Genomic DNA, 21301 nt, shown 5'->3' with positions numbered 1-21301 from the left:
TACCTCAGAAATGGAACCCAGGAATTAAACCCAGAAGGAAGTTGTTGGAGATGCAAAGCACTGATGAATGATGAACTTTGGTAAGCACGTGAGTGACTCTAAATGAGTATTAGCCATACAAATGGCTGGAAAGTACATGTTACTATGCAAGCTGATATTGCAGACGAAAGAACAGAAAAGAGGACATCAAACGTAGACAGAACAAGAGAGTTAAGGAAGGCTTCTTAAAAAGGAAGCTGTGGCATATCGACCTGGGTTTTAAAGGTCAAATAGGATTTATCAAAGAGAATCAGAAAGAAGGACAAATCCAGAACAGCTTAAGAGAGAGCAAAGGCGATTCTAAGGGTTGCATTCAATGCCTTTGGATGATAGAAAATTCCTTCTGGGAATGGTAGGAAAAGTAAGTACATGGGAACCACACCCGGAGGATCTATTAAAAGTCAGATCCGAAGGAGCCTAAGCTGAAACGTGGGGAGCAACTGAAGAATGTTATGCAGAGAGAGAGGACCTGCTCAGATTTGCATTTCAGAAATGAAGCTGCAGCTCACTTCTGGAAGACTGATTGGAGAGTGCGGCGGGGAGGCAGAGTGCAGTTGGGGGCCATTGCAGCAATCAAGGTGAGGTGGGATGAAGGTCTGAACTTGAGCAGTGGTGGTGGTGATGGAGAGGGAAGTGATTCAAGAGATAGTCAAGAGGTCACACGGATAAGCCTTGCTGCTTGGTGGAGGATGGAGGCACGGGGAATGTCCTTCGGCTTTGCCCGGGTGCCTGGATGGATGTAGGCACAATCACAGAACTATCAACCTTTAGAAGGAACAGATTGGGAGGAAAGATGATAGCTCCAGTGTGCTCTTTTCTAAATACCTGGCCTTGAGGTCACAAACTACAGGGGAAGCCATACACATCGAGTCTAAATGTAGACAAGGAGAAGGTGGAAGGATGGCTGTGCAAGCCTTGTGTATTCTTGTAGCAAAAGAAAAACTTTTCCAAACTGTGCTCCCAACACACCAGTCTTCCCAGACATCTCATTGGCCAGAATGAACTGGGTCATGTGATAGCCATAGCTTGCCTACAAGCTGGAAAAATAGAGAAGAAAATTCTCATAACTGGCTTTTTTTTTAGTTTTTTATTTTTTGGACCCCTCCCCCAAACAGTGGTTAGATGCCACAAAGTAGGTGGCAATGCCTTAACCATATGTGTGTGGTAAGGCCCAAGGGCCTCTTCCATCCTTGTCAAGGGGAGTGCTAACCTTCTCTCCTTTCATACAACACTTATTTTTTTAAAAAGATTTATTTATTTACTTGAAAGTCAGAGTTACCAGAGAGAGGAGAGGCAGAGAGAGAGAGAGAGAGAGAGAGAGAGAGAGAGAGGTCTTCCATCTGACAGTTCACTCCCCAATTTCCAGGAGCCAGGAACTTCTTCTGGGTTTCACATGTAGGTTCAGGGGCCCAAGGACTTGGGCCATCTTCTACTGCTATCTTAGGCCATAGCAGAGCGCTGAATCGGAAGTGGAGCAGCCGGGTCTTGAACCGGCGCCCATATGGGATGCCAGCGCTTCAGGCCAGCCACAGTTCTGGCCCCCATAATTGGCTTATATACATCATGATCCTATGTGGGGGGAAGATGGATTGCTTTCCCAAAAAGTAAATATCTGTTAGTAAGGAAGAGCTGGAGGTGGGTGTCAGGCAGACAACCAGGAGTGTGCCACATAATCACATTAACCAGGGATGAGATTTGGAAACTTCGGGGGCAGGTGGTAGTTAAGTCACCCAAAGCTGATGCCAGGAGATCCCCATCAGCCTAAAAAAGCATCGAGGGATGGCTCCTGATCAAGACACATCAGATTGGAGGATCAAAGCCGACGGTGATTGAAAGCTCCCTGTCTCAATAGAATGTTCTGGAACACAGTACAGTTCTGAATGGCAGCTGAAAGTATTCAGGAGGCAGAGGAGTAAACTAAAGAAAACCAAGTAAATGTTAGGGTTTCTCCAGATGTATCTAAAAAAATCATCATTCCTAAAGGGTGCAGCTTCAGTCTCATTCTGAACTCCATGTCAATCTCTTGTCCTGTCCCCAGGTTCTCACTTGTATCCTCACAAGGCCTGGGGTCTTCCTTGTGTTTGATCATGTAGGACAGAAGTCTGTTCCCCTATCTGAGCCAGACACCTGCAGCCCCTCTTTGTGGGAATCTATTTCCTGCTTGCTACTTGCCTGCCTTGAGAGCCCAGCCTTCTTGTCCCAAAGTCCCTCATAGCAGCCCTGCCTGGCTGGGCTTCATTACAGCAGAAATTCCTAGAGGAAGAGTAAAGATGCTACCTCTCATCCATCTTTCCAACTTCCTCAGCGCTTCAGACCCGAGTTCCCTTCAAAGTACTTGTTGGGTTCAGTTCTATTAACTTGAGAAGAAATATAATTTAGTGGTTAAGAGGACAGCCTCCAGAGTCAGACTTCTTGGGTTCAAATCCCAGCTCTGTTGCTATTAGCTACATGACCCAGGCCAGTGGAGTTGTTCGCTAACAACTTTTGAGGGGATAACAATGGTACGGACCCCCCCAAGGATCGTTTTGAGGAACAAGCACTTAGACCAATGCCTGGCACACAGGGAGTACTAGGTGTTTGCTGTTTTTATGAAAAATGCACTTAGTCATGGGTTGAGGTGGTTAAGGGTGATCGTTGCCAAACCAGGCCTTATTTGGCTTTGCTCCCTCCCACCCCACCGCCACTCTCTCCTTTATTTCTGTCTCTTTTTGTGTAAACGTTCTTCCTCGTTTCCTGCGTTCTTGTTATAGTCTTCCACTTGGCCGTGGCTTCCAAGCCAGTGATGTCTGCTTCAAAATGACTCTCCAGCCCCTGCCCCTTCCAGAGTTTCTGTATCTAGCTATTTGTCACAGAGTCGCTATTTCAGTCTAGAGTGCTCGTGCCTTATACCAGCTGAATGTTTCACTCCCTGTGCCTTGCAAAGGTGGTTTCATATTAATAGAGAAGACCTCAACACAATAGATCAAAGGAGATGCTTTTTAAAGATGTATTTATTTATTTTGAAGGGCAGAGTGGCAGAAAGAGAGTGAGAACGAGAGAAAGAGAGAGAGAGAGAGGGAGCAAGTCAGTGCTATCTCCCACAGCTTTGGCCTAGCCCTTCTTTGAGTGTTGCAGGCATTTGGGAAGTGAATCATCAAATGTAAAAACCTCTGTCTCATTCTGGCTTTCAAGTAAATAAAAAAGAAATAATTGAACTTCTATCCAGAATATATGAAGAACTTTCTAGAATTTTTAAAACTTAATTTTTATTTTATAGGAAAGGCAGACAGACACAGATCTTCCATCCACTGGTTCATTTCCCAAATGCTAGCAACAGCCAGGGCTGGGTCAGAATGAAGCCAGGAGCCTGTGACTCCATCCAGGTCTCCCATGTGGATGGCAGGGACCTAATTACTTGGGCCATCACCCGCTGCCTTCAAGAGTATGCATTAGCACAAAGGTGGAATGGAGAGTGGAGTTAGGACCCAAACCTAGGTACTCCAATATGGGCTGCAGGTGGTGCAAGTGGTGGCTTAAGGCCGCACAAAATTCCTACTCCAGGGGCAATAGGTTTAGAAAAAAATATTTGGGGGCCCCTCCAGGTGGCCTTCAGTTACCCCCAAGGCCACTGGCTGTGTCAGTTCTAAGCTGTCTGCCATACATGCTATCCACTGTGTAAAATACAGAGTAAGGGTAAGGGTGACAGGGCAGTGTGGGCCCTGCCAGGAGGGCTACTTCCCCTCATTGGAACTCAGGGTCTCAAGAAATGCTTCTGTAGCTGATCATGCCCACCTCCCCGGAAATGCCTCTAGAGACAAGCATGTCCAGTAGCAGCGCATGAGAGGGTGCAGGGACTGAATTTAGTACAGGAGACCAGGGCAGAGAGACTGAGATCCCTTCTAGGCTGCCTTGGAGGGGCTTATTGCCCCCCTTTCCCATCCCACACTCTCTCCTTCCTCCCAAGAAGGAAGCTAGCTCAATGAGGTAAATGCAAAGGCACAGAGAACTCACAACAATGCCATAGCACCTCCAATATTAAGAGTAAGACAATGGCTATGTGTCTTTGATACTGCATTGCACTTTTAGGGCATTCTTAGGTAGGCTTTTATTTATTTTTTAACTCTTAGGCTTTTTTTAAAAAAAAGATTTATTTATTTATTCAAAAGTCAGAGTTACACAGAGAGAGGAGAGGCAGAGAGAGAGAGAGAGAGAGAGAGAGAGAGAGAGAGTCTTCCATCCACTGGTTCACTCCCCAGTTGGCCGCAATGGCCGGAGCTGCGCCGATCCAAAGCCAGGAGCCAGGAGCTTCTTCCAGGTCTCCCACGTGGGTGCAGGGGCCCAAGGACTTGGGCCATCTTCTACTGCTTTCCCAGGCCATAGCAGAGAGCTGGACTGGAAGTGGAGCAGCCGGATCTCAAACCGGCACCCATATGGGATGCCAGTGCTTCAGGCCAGTGTGTTAACCCACTGCGCCATAGCGCTGGCCCCAACTCTTAGGCTTTTAAAGTACTCTCACATGCATTTTCTTGTTTATTCTCATAATAACTAAAATGAGGAGATAGGCTGTCTTAGTCAAGTTGGCTGCCTTAACAAACAATTGTGGCCAGCGCCGTGGCTCACTTGGCTAATTCTCTGCCTGCGGCGCTGGCACCCCAGGTTTTATTCCCGGTTGGGGCGCCAGATTCTGTCCCAGTTGCTCTTCCATTCCAGCTCTCTGCTGTGGCCTGGGAAGGCAGTGGAGGATGGGTCAAGTGCTTGGGCCCTGCACCCGCATGGGAGACCAGGAGGAAGCACCTGGCTCCTGGCTTCAGATCGGCGCAGTGCGCCAGCTGTAGCAGCCATTTGGGGGGTGAACCAATGGAAAATGAAGACCTTCTCTCTGTCTCTCTCTCTCTCACTGTCTAACTCTGCCTATCAAAATAAAACAAAAGAAAACAAACAAACAACAACAACAACAAAAAAAAAAACAATTGCAGCGTTTCAAAGCCATAACAAGAAAAAATTTGTGTCTTGCCTATGAAGCAGTCCAATCAAAGTGTTCCTGATCTGACTTCGGGACCCATGCTCCTTCTGCATTGTGGCTCTGCTCTGCCATCTCTGAGGGCCTCAGAAGCCTCCACTTCATCGTTTCCAAAAGCAAAAGAGAGAAGAGCAAGTATTCAGGAGCTTGTGTAGGTTTTCTGAACCAGGTCTACAGTCAATGTTCTTAACGTGCACTCCCATCCCTCTGAGCCAAACTCAGCCTCCCGATCACACTGAACTGAAAGACAAGTGAAGGGTCTGGTGTGATGGCATAGCAGGTAAAGCTGCTGCCTGCAACACCAGGATCCCATGTGGGCCCCAGCTGGAGTCCCGGCTGCTCCACTTGTAGCCCAGCTCCCTGTTAATGGCTCATGAAAAGCAGCAGAAGATGGCCCAAGTCCTTGGACCCCTGCTCTCCATGTAGGAGACCTGGAAGAAGCTCCTGGCTTCAGCACTGAAGAGAGTACAAAGAAATGGGCTGGCCAGGAAGGAAGCTCTATGATTCTTAGTCCTGCTCCAATATTCTCTCTGTGGTGTATGGTAGGCCTGTCATCCACAGGCCTGGAGGCCTTTCTCAGAAGGGCCTTGCCACTGTGCAGTTCCACGCAGACATAACAAACTTTTTTTTTTGTTTGTTTTTTGAGAGGCAGAGTGGACAGTGAGAGAGAGAAAGGTCCTCCTTTTGCCGTTGGTTCATCCTCCAATGACCGCCGCAGCTGGCGCACTGCGCTGATCCGATGGCAGGAGCCAGGTACTTCTCCTGGTCTCCCGTGGGGTGCAGGGCCCAAGCACTTGGGCCATCCTCCACTGCACTCCCTGGCCACAGCAGAGAGCTGGCCTGGAAGAGGGGCAACCAGGACAGAATCCGGCGCCCCAACTGGGACTAGAACCTGGTGTGCCGGCGCTGCAAGGCGGAGGATTAGCCTAGTGAGCCGCGGCGCCGGCCATAACAAACTCTTAATCTGGAGGTAGCACGGTCAGCTCAGGATTGAACACCAGGCTAGCTCCTCTTCTTTCCACATTACAGTCATCAGAGTCTTACAGACCTGTTGGGATATGAACTAACAAAGGGAGATATACATAAATGCCACTCCTCTCAACTGCCCCTCTGCTCCCCGACCTATCCCCAGACTTTCCTCTGTTGTGCCTTGGGTCACAGAAAACTACATTTCCCAGGCTCCCTGGTCCTCTGGCTTCCAGCTCACTTTGGCCAATGAGAGGCACTGGTGAGAGGTTGGAGGGCAGAAGGAAGGGAGAGACACAGCATCCTTGTCACTCTACGCTTCTTGGGCATCTCTAGCTGCACGTACTCCCCCGCAGGACAGCCCCTGCTCCGTGGTCACAGCTCCCTCTGGGGAGCTCACACCATGCTTCAAGCCCCTTCCCCTCCAGTGGCTCCTGCCTCTGAGCCCCACAAAGCCACCCCTTCCCTGGGTCCTTTTGACGCTTCAAGACAGCAGCCGCTTCCCACTGTTGCTAGTTTCTGCATTGCCGCATCATTCTGTTTGGCTTTGTCCCTCTTCCGTACCTCTGCAATAGCCGATTCCCTGAGTTAGAGACTTTGAGAAGTTTCGCCTTTCCTGTCTGGCCCCTGGCTGGAAGCCTACCTTGTACCCATAAAACATGTAAATACTTTAGGGGAAAAACAGGACCACACCATGGCTGCGTTATGTTCTCGTAAATTCAGGAAGTTATACACGAAGCTAGTATGTGGAATTTGATGTTCATTTCCCTCTGTGGTTTCCCTAAAAAAGAAACCAACACCTCCCGTGTTATGGCTTGCCACTGGAGGTGACACTCAGGTCACCCTCTGATCCCCAAGTGAGAACAGCGCCCTGTATAAAAGGCCACAATTAATTTTTATTGCACATACATGTGGGGAGATACCTGCTTGGCCTCCGTGTGAGAGCCATAACTCTCTTAAATTGATGTGTCAGCGAACTAAAACTCAATATTTTTTTTCACACAGTATATTTTACAGTCAGAAGCCCTTCCCTAATCGGAATAAAGCAATTTGGCTCCCTGTCATTGCTCACTGAAAACAGATGAGCTGGTTGGCATTTCTAGCAGCCCAGATTTATCAGGGTCTCTGATCTAGCGCACAAGAGGTTCAGGGCTGTGGCATGGACAAAAGTGGATTTTTTATGATGGCATCGTGCGGCATCTCTGCATAGCTAGATTTATCCCTTCATTTCAGAAATATTTTTACTGTCTTTAGGTCCCGATCTACATTGGTTTGAAAAGACTCCACACAGTCTGCATGTGGGTTTGGGGTCATTCTTTCTGTACTGAATCAGCTCGAATTGCCAGCCTCTCAAAAAGCCCTCGTGTTGCCAACTTCAGCGTCGGGGGATGCTGGGAGTTCAAGTTCTGGAGTGCTAAGTCTTGCGCATGTCAGGGGTCTCGGCAGCATTAGAGTGGGTCAAGGACAGAACTTTTGGAGCCTGAGGGCCAAGCGCTCATCCTTGTAAATCTGTATGGGAAGAGAGAAGAACGCCACGTGAGTGTGGCTGCCGTCCTTGTCGTACTGGCTACGGCCCCGTGGGTCCCTGCTGTTCCTGCGCACCCTTCCGGCTTCATCCTGCTTCTGCTTCTAATCGCCTACACCTGCTCTCCTCAGAAGCCTCTTCAGGCAGCTGGAACCATGCTGCCTACATCTGTGGAGGGCTGGCAATGCCTGAAGTTTCTGTTCCCCTGGGGTGGTCCTTCGTCAAGGACTGAGAGGTGAAGGAGTGTGGACGCCCTGCTCCCTTGCCTGGGCTCCCAGCACAATCGGAGACGTAATTTACGTCTGTGGGATCAGGTGGAGGCTGGGCTATCGCTGACGTGGAAGGTTTCCTTCCTTCTTTTCCTTCTCTGTCCTGCCTCTCCCACTCCCGTTCTGCCTTCCCAAGGATGCATTTCCTTAAGAGATCCCTGCGCCTGAATCCTCATCTGTTTTCAAAGAACTCACTCTAAGACGCTATGTTAACAGTTCTTTGTTTCAATGGCTTGTCTGCTGCTGCAGCATCCCCGTCCAGTGCTTATCCAGGGATGAGCAACCCAGAGGCGCATGGGACAGAAAACTCAACGGGCAGGCAATGCCATGTTTCAGAGAATCTTGAACAGAAAAGCTAGGAGCAGCCTTGAGGTCATCTTGCTCTGTCCTGAGTTTTAAGTGAGGATGTGCACGCTAGACACCCAGACAGCTTCTCACCTCAGGAGTTTGCCCTTCATTTTGTTTTCTTTAAGAGTTCTTTATATATTCTGGATAAACATTCTTTTCCTTATTTTTTTTTTGTTATTTGAGAGGCAAATAGAGAGACATACAGATAGACAAAGTGAGCTCCCATCTGTTGGTTCACTTCCCAAAAGCCTGCAACAGCCAGGGCTGGCTCAGGACAAAGCCAAGAGCTGGGAACTCAGTGTGAGTCTCCCGCTTGGGTGGCAGGGACCCAAATACTTGAGCCATCATCTGCTGCCTCCCAGGGTGTGCATCAGCAAGCAGCAGAAATGGGCAACAGAGCCAGATCTGGAACCCAGGCATTCCAGTAAAGGATGCGGGGCTCCAAGGCGGCATCTTAACCACTGTGCACATCACTTTTGACATCACTCTCCAGAACCATGGGCATAACCTAGAGGTGTGGGTAAGCTGGTGTTCAAGGGTAAGCTGATGGATGAGCGGGGAATAGCAGTTGGTGCATAAATGCCCTCGCTTCCTCATCCCTTAGGAGACTGATTCTAGGGGTGAATCCTAATTGCCCTGAGCCATAATTTACTCAGTAATGAGCATTTATTAACTTCTCTCTCTTCATTATCTCCCTCTCACTTTTCTGTCACCTGTGTTTCTTGAGACGTCTCACAAATAATTGACCTAATACCCAAGCCCTCATCTCAGTGTCTGTTTTGAGATTCAGACTAACCCAGAGAAGGGAAAGGATTTCTGTTCTTTCCCCGCGGAAGCCTCTTCCTCCCACAAGGAAAATTCTTCCCTGCAGATCCGCTGCACTGGCAGAAGCCTCTGCAGCCAAAGATCCCGAGCCTCTGCCCCCTGCACTGCAGGCCAGGGTCTGCGATGCGCTTCTCCACCACATGCATTCGTTGTGTTGCATAAACTACGCTTCTGCTTTGCTCGGTATGCTTTCCTTGAAACTTTCCTCAATATATAATTTTAATAAGCTATTTGCATAAACACACAGTATTATATTTATGTTTCGATCATGCATATTTTCTCAGGACATATTCTCTGTGCCATAAATTGGATCGCTGTGCTAGTTCATGTTACTCATGTTACTAATGAAGTGGTGAGTCAGGCCTCCTGATCCCCAAATTCACAAACATTGGTCCGCGGTGGCCACACACAACCCTGCTAGGGTCCCCTGGGAGATGAGCAGAGCTGGCCAGGGAGACCCCCCCATGCTTATAACTATTTGGTTCTGATATCAACCTTCCACACACCCCTGTGTGGAATCCCTGGATACAGAGGGCAGGGTTGGGCCACGGCAAGCCCCAGGATTCTGTTGCTCCCCTGGCCCAAGGCCCACACTGACATTCACACATGTGTCAGCTCTTCTTCTGCACCATCCAGCTCCTGCTGCGGTTCCTTGGATGGAGGAGAGGCCTCTCCTATGACATCAGCCACATGAAGGAATCCTCAAAATGTTGCATCCCAAGGGCAATGGAAGGTCAAAAAGACTCTCATTATGCATGTGCAAAGTCTTCTAACCTCCAAGTTAGGCACAGTCGAAGGTCACTTGCCCACACTTGGGCCCGATAATGTCCTTGCCCTTGATCTATCTCCATAAAGTTCTTGTCCTTTCAACCTCCCCAGAGGATAAAGGGAGGCAAGAGAAGCCTTGAGCTCCCCCTAGAGGTTGCATGTTTCCACTTATTGCTTCTTCATCAAGTATTGGAAGAGCATGAAGAATAGATAGTATCTAGGAGGCTGGCGCTGTGGCGCAGCTGGTTAAAGCCCTGGCCTGAAGTGCTGGCATACCATATGGGCTCCAGTTCTAGTCCCAGCTGCTCCTCTTCTGATCTAGCTCTCTTCTATGGCCTGGGACAGAAGTAGAAGATGGCCCAAGTCCTTGGGCCTCTGCATCCACGTGGGAGACCCGGAAGAAGCTCCTGGCTCCTGGCTTTGGATTGGTGCAGTTCCGGCCATTGTGGCCATCTGGGGAGTGAGCCAGTGGATGGAAGACCTTTGTCTCTGTCTCTGCTTCTCTCTGTAACTCTGTCTTTCAAATAAATGAAAATAAAAAAAGGAGAGATGTCATCTCCGTGTTTAAAAAAAAAGTATCTATCAGAGAACAGAGTTATATAGGGGTCACAAATTGATTATGTATATATATATAATGTACAACAGAATTGCATAGCTGATCCTAGCATGATTAAAAATGAAGAATTACCTGTATTGTCAGTGCAATGCTTAAAGTAACAATAGCCAAGAGTCTCTCAGTAAAGACAACCACATTGTCCCTCTGGAAAAACTATGTATGATTATAAATTGGAAATAAAGTAACATTGATAAGTACTTAGGAAACAACTAAAAGGCAATACCATATTTCTTATCTACTACTACTTGGGATACATGTAAATGGGGCATGGATCTTTACCTAGTCACCATCTTGAGTTAAAGATGAACAAAGACAGGCATATGTGAACTATGCTACCTCCTGTGCTCACCACAAAGTCAAAAAATACCTCTGTGAAGACACTGCTGGGGCCAGTGCTGTGTTGTAGCGAGTAAAGCTGCCTGCAGTACTGGCATCCCATGTGGGCGCCGGTTCCAGTCCCAGGTGCTCCAGTTCTGATCCAGCTCTCTGCTATGGCCTGGGAAAGCAGTAGAAGATGGCCCAAGTCCTTGGGCCCTGCACCCACGTTGGAGACCTGGAAGAAGCTCCTGGCTCCTGGCTTCGGATCAGCGCAGCTCCGGCGGTTGTGGCCATCTGGGAAGTGAACCAGCAGATGGAAGACCTCTCTCTCTCTCTCTGCCTCTCCTTCTCTCTCTGTGTAACTCTGACTTTCAAGTAAAACAAATAAATCTTTATTTAAAAAAAAAGAAACAGAAAAAACTGCAGCCACAGAAAGAAACCTTGGGTACTTGTCCTGTTTCTAGTGGGTAAAAATGATCTTGATAGCAAGAATCTTCACAACCTACAAGGCCTGTAACACCATCCAACCTGAGCTGTAGACATCTGAATGTCAAGTTTCAACTCAAGCAATGTAGAGCTGAGTGATCACGCCAGAAATCCCTTCACGGGGATGTGGGGCTGACAGTCATGCTTCTGTGTCTCACAGGACGGCTGCTGAGTATCCCCTGTGACAATGACAATGCGTACAACTGGAAACTGTGACTCGCTTGTGCCCATCAATGAATGAGTCCTTTCTCCTAGAGCTGCTGGAAGCCCTACACTTAGCAACACTGGTTTGAAAGCTGAGGGGAGGGTGACTGAATAGAAGGCATGCTTTCCTTCTTAGCTTGAGGTATTTGCCCTTTGGGAAAATTATAATGTAGGCTGCTCTAGATGGATAATAGGTAAAGAAGATATGGAATTGATAAAGGAACAGATGAAAGGTAAACTGGAAGGTCATATGGACATAACTGCTTCTTTTGCTTATTGCAATAAACACACACCTAACACAGTTGATTGCTCTTAAATATTTATTTAATTGTTTGCTATTTCTTCAATGTTTGTTTTCCCAGTTCATAGAGCTGGGAAGACAATCCCCAAAGGAGAGTCCTTGTGTTTTCTCAAAGAGAAATCAAGGTAGCCTGGATAATGGTTTGTGCTAGACATGGGTGGAACAAGCATTCAGCTTGGGGCTGGGGATGATGTCCAGCTCCTGGGACTGAGAACCAAGAGGGGACCTCAGAGGACAGCACCTCCAGCAGGACACATTTCTCTGCATTGCTGGAGTGGTGGGGAGGCTCTAGACACCAGAGCAAAGGGATGGGTAAGAGGGGGACTGACAATGACTTCTCTAGGTGAGCCGCAGAGAGGCTCCGTCAAGTTCACAAGTATACCAGCACACACCCCGGAAGCCTTAAGAATGAGTTCTGGGAAGAGAAGAGCCCAGACAAACCCAGTCCCACACCAGGTAGATGCCAGAATCTAGGAGATCAGCACTCAGGGCGAGTCTCCTGGGATCAGAGTGACGTGTTCAGAAGAACACTGGAGGCAGCAAAGTCCCCCGATACTGGGAACTGTTCACTGCCGATCGACAATGGGGCTGGAAAAGTGCTTCTCATTTCCTGACACCAGACTGGAGGGGCTTCAAAGGCGGTGGAAGATGAGGACATGGAGGAGGCAGGTGTGCAGAGAAGGGGCTTTACTCTAGAGGGAAAGTGGGGGTGGGGGGAGTGTGTGGTAGCTGGAGGGGTGTGTGCACCAGGCAGGTTTTATGTATTTTTAATGGCGGGTATGACAGCATGTTTTCCTGCTGAGGGAAATGATCTAGTGGAAACAGAAAATTGGGAGGGGCAGGGGAGAGAGAGAGGGTGGGGATAACTGCGGGAGTAAAACCTTGGATAAGCAACGGGGTGGGATCCAGTTCACCCTTGGAGGAGTTGGCCTTGGATACAAGGACACCAAGCCTTACTTACTGGGAGTCTCTGAGTTTAGATAAATGCAGGCAGGTGGGCAGATGAGGCCGTGGAAGAGGGCAAAGTTCTCTCCTGATTCCTTCTCTTTCAGGGAAATAAGAAAGACGGTCATCAGCTGAGAAGGAGGAAGGGGGGGGAGTTACTGGAGGTTTGCGGAAAGGGGGAAAAGTCTGGAAGCATCATGTCAGAGAGAGGGGAGGTGTATCAGTGGGGAAAACGGGCCGCGACTGCCCGGCTGCACTGAGGGCCCACTTGAAGTCTGTCACCATACGTTTCAAGCGAGAGCAGTCAGCAAGGCTGCCTGTTTCTCACCAGGCACCTGTGGCTGCTGACGAGCTGGGCTAACTGGGCTAGAGGACGCGGCTGGTCAGAATTAATTAAGGCTGAGGTGAGCTTGCCTGTGTGTGAAGGGAAAGGGAGACCACGGGGTTGAGAGAATGCACAAGGAGCTGACTGTGTATAAGCCACAGTTCTGGGAATGGACTCTGGGCTCTTTTTCAAACTAAAGATTGATTTTATTCTATTTGGAAAAGAGAGAGGAGAGATCACCCATCCACTGGTTCATTCGCTACATAGCCACAACGGCTGTGGACCAGGCCAACGCCAGGAGCCAGCAGCTGCTCCTGGGTCTCCCGTGTGGGTGCAGGGGCCCAAGTACTGGGGCCATCTTCCGCTGCTTCCCCAAGCACATTAGCAGGGAGCTGCATTTTCAAGAGAAGCAGCAGATACTAGAACTGATGCTCTTATATGGGATGCTGGAGTCACAGGCCGTGGCTTAACCCACGGTACCACAGCACCAGACCCTGTACTGTGAACTCTTGAGGGGGAAAGGAGAAGAGGTATGCAGGGCAGAAGGTGAGAAGTAGTGCAAAGGACTAGGAGACCTAACAGAGCCCAAGACTGATTGGAGTCAGAAATGGAATTCTGGGAAGCTGGACAGTAAGCTTTGGGAATGGAGCGGTTCTTGGCAATGGGTGGCTGAGATGGAGAGAGTAGAGATCACTGGAAATGAGGCTGTCAAATGCCTGGGAGGTCAGAATGTTGGCAGGGCTGTCCATGCATATGTTAAAGCGGCCAAGGGTTAAGAGAATGGTAGTGGAGGAGGGAAGGACGGTGCTCCAGGTGGTAAAATCTTCTGTGAAAAGTAGCAGTGCAGTACAGCGGGAAGATTGAAGATGCTTGCTGCAAGGAGCCGTGATGACCATGAGAATGCCTCTCCCAGCCTTCTGACTGTTGAGAGCATCATTGACCGACACTCAGCCCTCTGCATTCCGAAATTCATCGCTGTGTTGAAACCATGCCCCCGAGTACTGCTTATAGCCCATGAGTGGGTGCGCACAAGACACCAAGGCAAGCACCTTCATGGGAAGTCCGGGGCTCCTCTGGATTGCAACTTGGGCTTGAGGAGACGCCTTGTCAGTTTTGCCAGAGCTTTCTTAGACTCGCACTGAACTCCAAGACTTTTTTCTAATCAGCCACCCTTCCTTCGGCAGAATTGGGCCTGTGTGGTGCACTTCTGGCTCTTGTGGCCTTCTCCAGCTGCCTGTCTGTATTTCTCCCCTGCCAGAGGGTTTTGCAATCAACCTCTCGCGTGTCTTGGTGTCGGACTCTCAGACGACCTGAGCTAAGTAGCAGAGAGAGGAAATGGGAAGTGTGGGCTGTGAGGATGGCGTCCAAGGAGCTGGGTGCTATAGGGAGTGGGAGGGGGCACCACATTCTGCCAGTAGCAATGAGGACTAAGGACAGTGTTTACCCCTCCTCCAGGCCCAGGGATGGGGTGGGACTGCACCACTCTTTGCAAGGGCTGGGTCGGGGGTAGCATCCTCAGGATCTAGACAGGATTCAGGGAGAGAAAAGTGAAGGGAATGTTCTGGCAATCCCTGACCTGCCCCCCTAGCCTGATGCCAACACTGTCCCCTACAGGATGCGGTAACCAAAGTTCACACAAGTGGCAGACAGCAACAGATACAGTTGGTAGCCTAATTCACAGCCCAGTAAACCACCTCCACTCTTCCTGGAGCTTGTCAGTCTGATGAGCCCAGCTATCGCCAGCCAGTCAGCCACAATAAGAGATGTTGCTTTTCTAGCACAGTCCAGAAACATTCTCAGTCTTTTGGCCTTAAAAGAGCTACCCTATAAGGGGCCAGTGTTGTAGCATAACCACTTAACCTGCTGCAGCCCCAGCTGCTCGACTTCCAATCCAGCTCCCTGCTAATGCACCTGGCAAGGCAATGGAAGCTGGCCCAAATACTTGAGCCCCTTCTACCCACATGGGAGACCCAGATGGAGTTCCAGGCTACTGGATTTGGCCTGGACCAAACCACTGGCTGTAGCCTGGACCAGCCCTGATGTTGAGGCCACTTGAGGAATGAACCAGCATACAGAAATTCTCTTTCTCTGTCTCTTACTTTCTTTCTGTCACTCTGCCTTTCAAATACATAAAATAAATCTAAAAAAGACCTCCCCTATCTCCCTTTCCTTGTACCTCATTCCCTAGAGCCTAGACTGTGTCAGATCCAGTTATTCACTTAGCAAGGATACCTCTCTATGAAGAGATCAAAACTTGATGCTCACTTTATTTTATTTTTATTTTAAAGTTTATAAAAGAGTTTGAGAACAAGCAAGCTTGTGGATGAGGATCTGTGAGCCCCAGAGGACAGAGCTGAAGGGTCCAGGTGGTGGTTCAAAGGGAGGGGTTGGGAGCTTGCATGAACTTGGAGAACATTCAGAGCTATTTGGGGAGCAGGGCCACGGGGATGAGAAACCTGGAGAGACAGGACAGTTGGTGGTGGCCAAGCTGAGTGGGGATTTAGGGTATGATGGGTGGGGCCCACGGTCTTTGGGGAAGGAGTGGATGGCCAAGTGTGATTGTGACCCCTTTATTGCATCATATGTGGACATGTGATAGCAGATCAGCTGGTGAGTGCTAGGACCCCACAGAGCTCTGTGAATGTCTTCTCAAGGCCAGTGGAGGGGCAGCCCTGCCTAGAACATGCCGAGTTCTGTAGGTCTTGCCCATTTAGTGAGCTCTGCAAACCCTCATTATATATCAGTGAGGCCACTTGCAAAAGTTCAGGGAAGTGGAATTAAAAGATAAATTTATTTTGGCATAAAATTTTTTCAAAATTCATGCATATGAGAGGTCTTCAAAAAGTTCATGGAAATTCATATGATAAAGAAACTAGGTATGCATTTTAAAATATTTGCGCTAAAATTAACTTGTCTTAAAAATTTTTAAAGATTTATTTATTTTGTTTGAAAGGCATAGACACAGAGGGAGAGACACGGAAAGTGAGAGAGAGATCTTTCATCCACTGGTTCACTCCCCAAATGACTGGGGCTGAGCCAGGTAGATGCCGGAAGCCTGGAGCTCCATCCGGGTTTCCCACATGGGTGCAGGGGCCCAAGCACTCAGGCTACTTCCTCTGCTTTCCCAGGTGCATTAGCAGGAAGCTGGATTGGGAGTGGAGCAGTTGGGACTCAAATTGGCACTCAAATGGGATGGCAGCATCACAGGCAGTGACTCACCCAGCTGTGCTACACCATCAGCCCCAAATTAACTTATCTTTTAATTCCATTTTTTCCTTGAACTTTTTGAATGCCCTTATACTATGTGACAGGTGCTATGCTAATTGCTTAGGGACACATTGGTAAAGAAGACATCACCTAACCTTTAAGTGCCTTAAAATTCTGAGAGAACAACACAGAAAAGTGTTTTTTCTTTTTAAACCATAAGCTACAATTTACAAAAAAAAAGTCAGCTATTATAACAGACCTCTTGGGGGGCGTGAACAGACACAGGCATGAGGGCTCTTAACCTAACCTTGAGGCCTCTGACCATTGAGATTGCAGGAGTATCTGTAATGCCAGTCCCTGTGACTTTGCCAGCATTGCTTGCTGCCAGCCCTCCCTGTCACCTTTGTTCTCAAATGTGAACCTATCTGCCTATTGTCACTGCTGTACTTTCTGAAGCTCACTGCCTGCAGGCCTAGATGCCCTCCCACTGCTTGCTGTTTGCACCTGCAAATATGGCTGCCGACAATTGCCCCCATGCTATACACGCATGCCTGCTGTGGGCTGAATGTTTGTGTCCCCTCAGTCCCCCAATTCCTATGTTGAAATCTAATCCCCAATGTAGTGGTATTAAGAGGTGGGGCCTTTGGGAGGTGATCAGACTGTGAGAGCTGAGCTTTCATAAAAGGGATTAATGCCCTTATAAAAGAAGCCCAAGGGAACTCATTCTTTCTTTCTGCGATATGAGGGTACAGCAAGAAGGCACTATCTATGAAGAAAGGGCCCTCACCAGCTGCCAAAGCTACCTTGATCTTGCACTTCCCAGTCTCTAGAACTGTGAGAAATAAATGTCTGTTCTTTATTAGCCAACCAGTTGGTTGATGTTCTTTGTTACAGCATATCATGTCCCCTCATTAATAGGGAGACTATTCCCCCTCCCCTTGACCCTGGACTTGCCTGTGACTTGCTTTGCCCACCAGAATGTGGTGAAAGTGATGCTGTGCCAGCCCCAGGCCCAGGCTTTCATTTTCTTGCTACCTTGACTCCATATGTACAGAAGTCCAGGCCATCCATTGAGTCAGAGAGGCTACAGCAAAGGTCCCTGTGGAGGAAGCCTGAGGTGATGAATCTCATAGCCAGAACCAAGGCTGCAGACATGTGACTGATGCCATCTTGGAGTTTTCGGGCCCCTGGCAGAGGCTGGAACCACATGAGTGCGCCTGGCCCATGCCATGTGGAGTGGAGACAAGCCATTCCTCCCAAGTCTTCTCTGCGGATAAACTCACTCGGGTCTCCATTCTTGCTCATGCCTGTGTGCTAGGGTAGTGGCCTGATGCTCACCATTCAGGACTGATGGAAACTGACCAGCTTTTTGCAGGCCTCATTTCCTTTACTTCCTGGGCACATGGCAATACTTACCAGGCTCTCTTGCCATTAGACAGGGCCACAGGTTAAAACTCTAGCCAATGGGCTAAAAGAGAAACAATACATTGTCATTTCCAGGCCTGTGCCCTGAAGACTTCTTATAGGGACTCTTGAAGTTGTTTCCCCCAATTCTAGTTTGATGGAAGTGAGTGACTTCGGAAGTCATGTGCTGAAAATGGTAGAATCACGAGACAGAAGCCACTGGCTTTCTGAAACCACTTAGAGGAAAACCTCCCATTGATCAGGAATATCTGTTTTAAATACTAAGTGGCTTAGAAATGCCCTTCTACCTTTTTTGAATATTTCACGTTAGGTTTTTTCTTCTTAAAACAGTTAGCATTACCTTCTTAAATAAGGTATTTTTGATGCAAAAATGCATTTTTAGGATCTTTAAATTGGAACAGAAAGCAAAAGGTAATGACTTTCCATGAGCAATGTGGTGAACATTTAAGCCAGAATAACTAAGTAGTTAAATTAAGTAAACCCATTTAGTCTAGTCTGCGTAGGCCTAGGACTGCCTCAAGCACCAGCTGGTCCTAACCATTGGATCCACTTGCAGATAAAGGTCAGCACAAGTCTGCAAAGATCCTGCTGGAGGCAGAGAGTATGGCCTTCAATGCAGTGGGGTTCGGAATCTGCTATGCTGGGGGCCCAGCCATCGCTTCCCTGACCTGCCTTTGATGTAGACCAGGTCTGCTGCCCAGACTAGCTGACAAAGCCTCTGGGTTATTGTGTTGACTCTTGCTTCCTGTTTCAGGCACTTGAATCAATCAGCAGGATGGAAATCTTGCCCAGCATTATTTTTGGTCAATTGTCTTCTAGCTTCTTCTTCACTCAGCCAGACCGAAACCCTACGGTAAACTCAAGGTTATCTGCTTGGGACCATAATATAGTTGTATGCCTTCTGCTATCCTTTTCCAGGGCTAGGATCTGTCTCTGTGCACCCAGCTTGCTGATTTGGGTCTTCACTGATGATAGAGGGCTCTTTCCCAGGGTAGGTGGTCATAATCTCAAGTATACTTTTCACCACATTCTGGGGGGCTAGCTCCGCCTAGTGACTTCATACTTGAGTCAAATCATTTTTACCAGGCTAGTGCCTTAGCCTATTTCTGCTGTCTCCAGTGTTGCCCCAGGCTTCTCACATTGTCCTCATCCATTCCCATCAACTCACCTGGTGGTCACCTTATTACAGTGTCCTTATTTTTTTCTGTCACCATAGCAATCACTACTGCTGCCCCTACTCACAACACCATCCCTACCCCGCTCACCTATAAAGCCCCCTTCACAGGGGTTGTCCATTCTCAAGCACATGGGCTATGACTCCAACTGCTTCCCACTTGAAGTACTTGCATCTCCCTGCTTTGCTGTCTCGGGATTTCAGTAACATCACAAAGTTTGCTCAGTTCCAAGCAAGGAGAGCCCAGAGGGGCAATCTTAACCAATGGAGGATCAAAGTCAGTGGACATCATACCCCAACTACTTCATTCTAAGGAGTACTGTAGAGGGTTTAACAATGGCCCCCTACAAGATACATTTACCTGGGACCTGTGCATGTGGCCTTATTTGGAAAATAGGTTTTTACAGTTGTGATTAAGTTCTGAGCATCGGGTTGAGATCATTCTGGATTAGAGTGGGCCTTAAATTCAATAGTAAATGTCCTTATAAGACAAGAGACTGGGAGAAGAAAGACAGAGGAGGTCACGTGAAGACAGAGGTGAAGATTGGAGTGATGCATCTACAAGGGAATCAATGTTGAGAATTACCTGCCACCACCAGAAGCTAGCAGAGTCTTGGAACCAGTTCAAGTTCAGAGCCTTTAGAAGGAAGCTGGCCTACCAATACCTTGATTTGGAAGATCTGAACAGTACTGTTTAGGAGGATTTGCTGCCCTGGCTGAAAAGCCAGAGATGCTCCATCATTGACTTAGCCCATTTTGCCCTTTTCCTTCTCTCTCCTCCTCCTCTTCTCCTCTTCCTTCTCCTTTTACGTATGTTTGGTTTCTTTCTGTCAGTGGTTTTTGAATCATTCACTGTCATTACAATCATGCACCATATAACACCCTTTCAGTCAGTGACAGACTGCATGTATGATGGCAATCCCATTAGACCATATGGTCGATCTAGTGATGTCATAACTGTGTTTGTGTAGGACACTTTATGATATTTGCACAATGATGAAACCATCTAGTAATGCACTTCTCAGAACATAGCCCCATCATTAGACAATTCCGGACTGTATACGACTGCAGAGAGTCTTGATCCATCCACCAGAAATACCAACAATTGAGACAAGAAAGGGTTGGCTTCTAGGGATGTCCTAAAAAAGGCCAGTTCCTTAGGAAACAACAAAACAAACAATCTTACTTCTTTTCAATGATACTTCCAGTTTATTTACCCCCAAAGCATCTCAAAGCCATAATGGTTCAAAAGCAATCCATGATCTCAGCACTTTAGGCTTTTAAGTTTGAACTGCTTATTCCATTAAGGTCATGCTGGGACCTCCCCAAACCATGTGTCCTTTCCTCTGGGTCTATTTGACCTTTGGATTCCAGTCATGTCCACCACTGGCCCAGCCTACTACTGACAGGGTCATGGGTGGGACAAATGTGTTTGTTCCTCTTGATGCATCTGAGGCTGTCTTTGAGCACACTGGAAAGCAATGGGATTTGGGCATTAGTTGCTGACCCTCATCATTTGAGCTGCCTGCTTTTCTCTGTCAGAACTCATTGTAGATATTTAAAGTGAACTGTTAGTTTCACATAAAAGTGCAGGAAAGTTTACAGTCAGAGAATAGTCCAAAGTCTATTCATTTGTCACCTGCCATCTATTTTCCAGTTCAGGTGAGAAAGATGTATTTTCCATTGCTATTTCAATTTGTTTCCATTCTAATTCAACAGTTTCAAATTACCATCTACTGGGATCCCATTTTACTTGCCCCCATGTAGAATTCTTGACTCTTACATGGTGTTGGAAAAGGCCTGAGCGAGAAAATGGAGAGAGATTTTTGGATGCTTAAAAGTTAAATCCAGAAGGGATCTAATAAATAACCTAATCCAACAACCTGGCTCTTTAAAAAAACCCAAAGGTCCGAGGAGGTGAAATGACTTTGCCAAGGTCCGATGACTAACCAGAGAGTGAGTTGCAGACCCTGGAAGAGAAATGCAGGCCACAGTGCTTTCATGACCAAATAGGTTGGGGACTGAAAGCCAATGCTCTCCCAGTCTCTCCAACTAGCAGCTCAGGCTGAGGCTGATGCCTGGTGGCTAAGTCAGCCTTATTACTTTCTTCTTCCAACTGTGCTTTAAACATCTCTTCTTGTGTTCTCATCTCTTAACAGAGTCGTTATTCAATTCGGTAGGGGGCTTGCTTTCTGTTGTGTGCAAGTTCCCTCTGTAAAACATGAAGCAGTCTATATATATATATATATATATATATATATAAATATATAAATCCAGCAATAGATAAACCTACCATTAACTGAACATTTTCTCTTAGAATTGGTCCAGAATGCTTTCACAATTTTTGCCCAGTGTGGGGACAATGACTCACCCTGGATATTCCATCACCAGTGCCCCTGTTCACACTGAGGCCAGAGCAGAGGTTTTCTTCCAGCTTAAAACAGGGAGGTGCCATCCATTTGTTAAAATGAAATAAATGTTCTCTGCAGCTTGGGCTCCCGGGCAGTAGACAAGCCAAATAAATGCGGAATTGCTCTTTTTTTCTCCAATTCTATGGTTTC

At 47.8% G+C, this 21301-nt stretch overlaps 1 non-coding gene across 1 annotated transcript; it reads right to left on the bottom strand.

The window, feature by feature from the left end:
- Window positions 1-1148: 1148 nt before the first annotated feature.
- Window positions 1149-1271, bottom strand: LOC127485069 (U6atac minor spliceosomal RNA). The gene has a single exon (XR_007912267.2). It is a non-coding gene; the product is annotated as a U6atac minor spliceosomal RNA (small nuclear RNA).
- Window positions 1272-21301: the final 20030 nt, after the last annotated feature.

This window comes from Oryctolagus cuniculus, chromosome X, assembly GCF_964237555.1.
Source record: "Oryctolagus cuniculus chromosome X, mOryCun1.1, whole genome shotgun sequence".
In the NCBI taxonomy this organism is placed as follows: domain Eukaryota; kingdom Metazoa; phylum Chordata; class Mammalia; order Lagomorpha; family Leporidae; genus Oryctolagus; species Oryctolagus cuniculus.
This window is presented reverse-complemented; position numbering and strand designations above follow the sequence as displayed.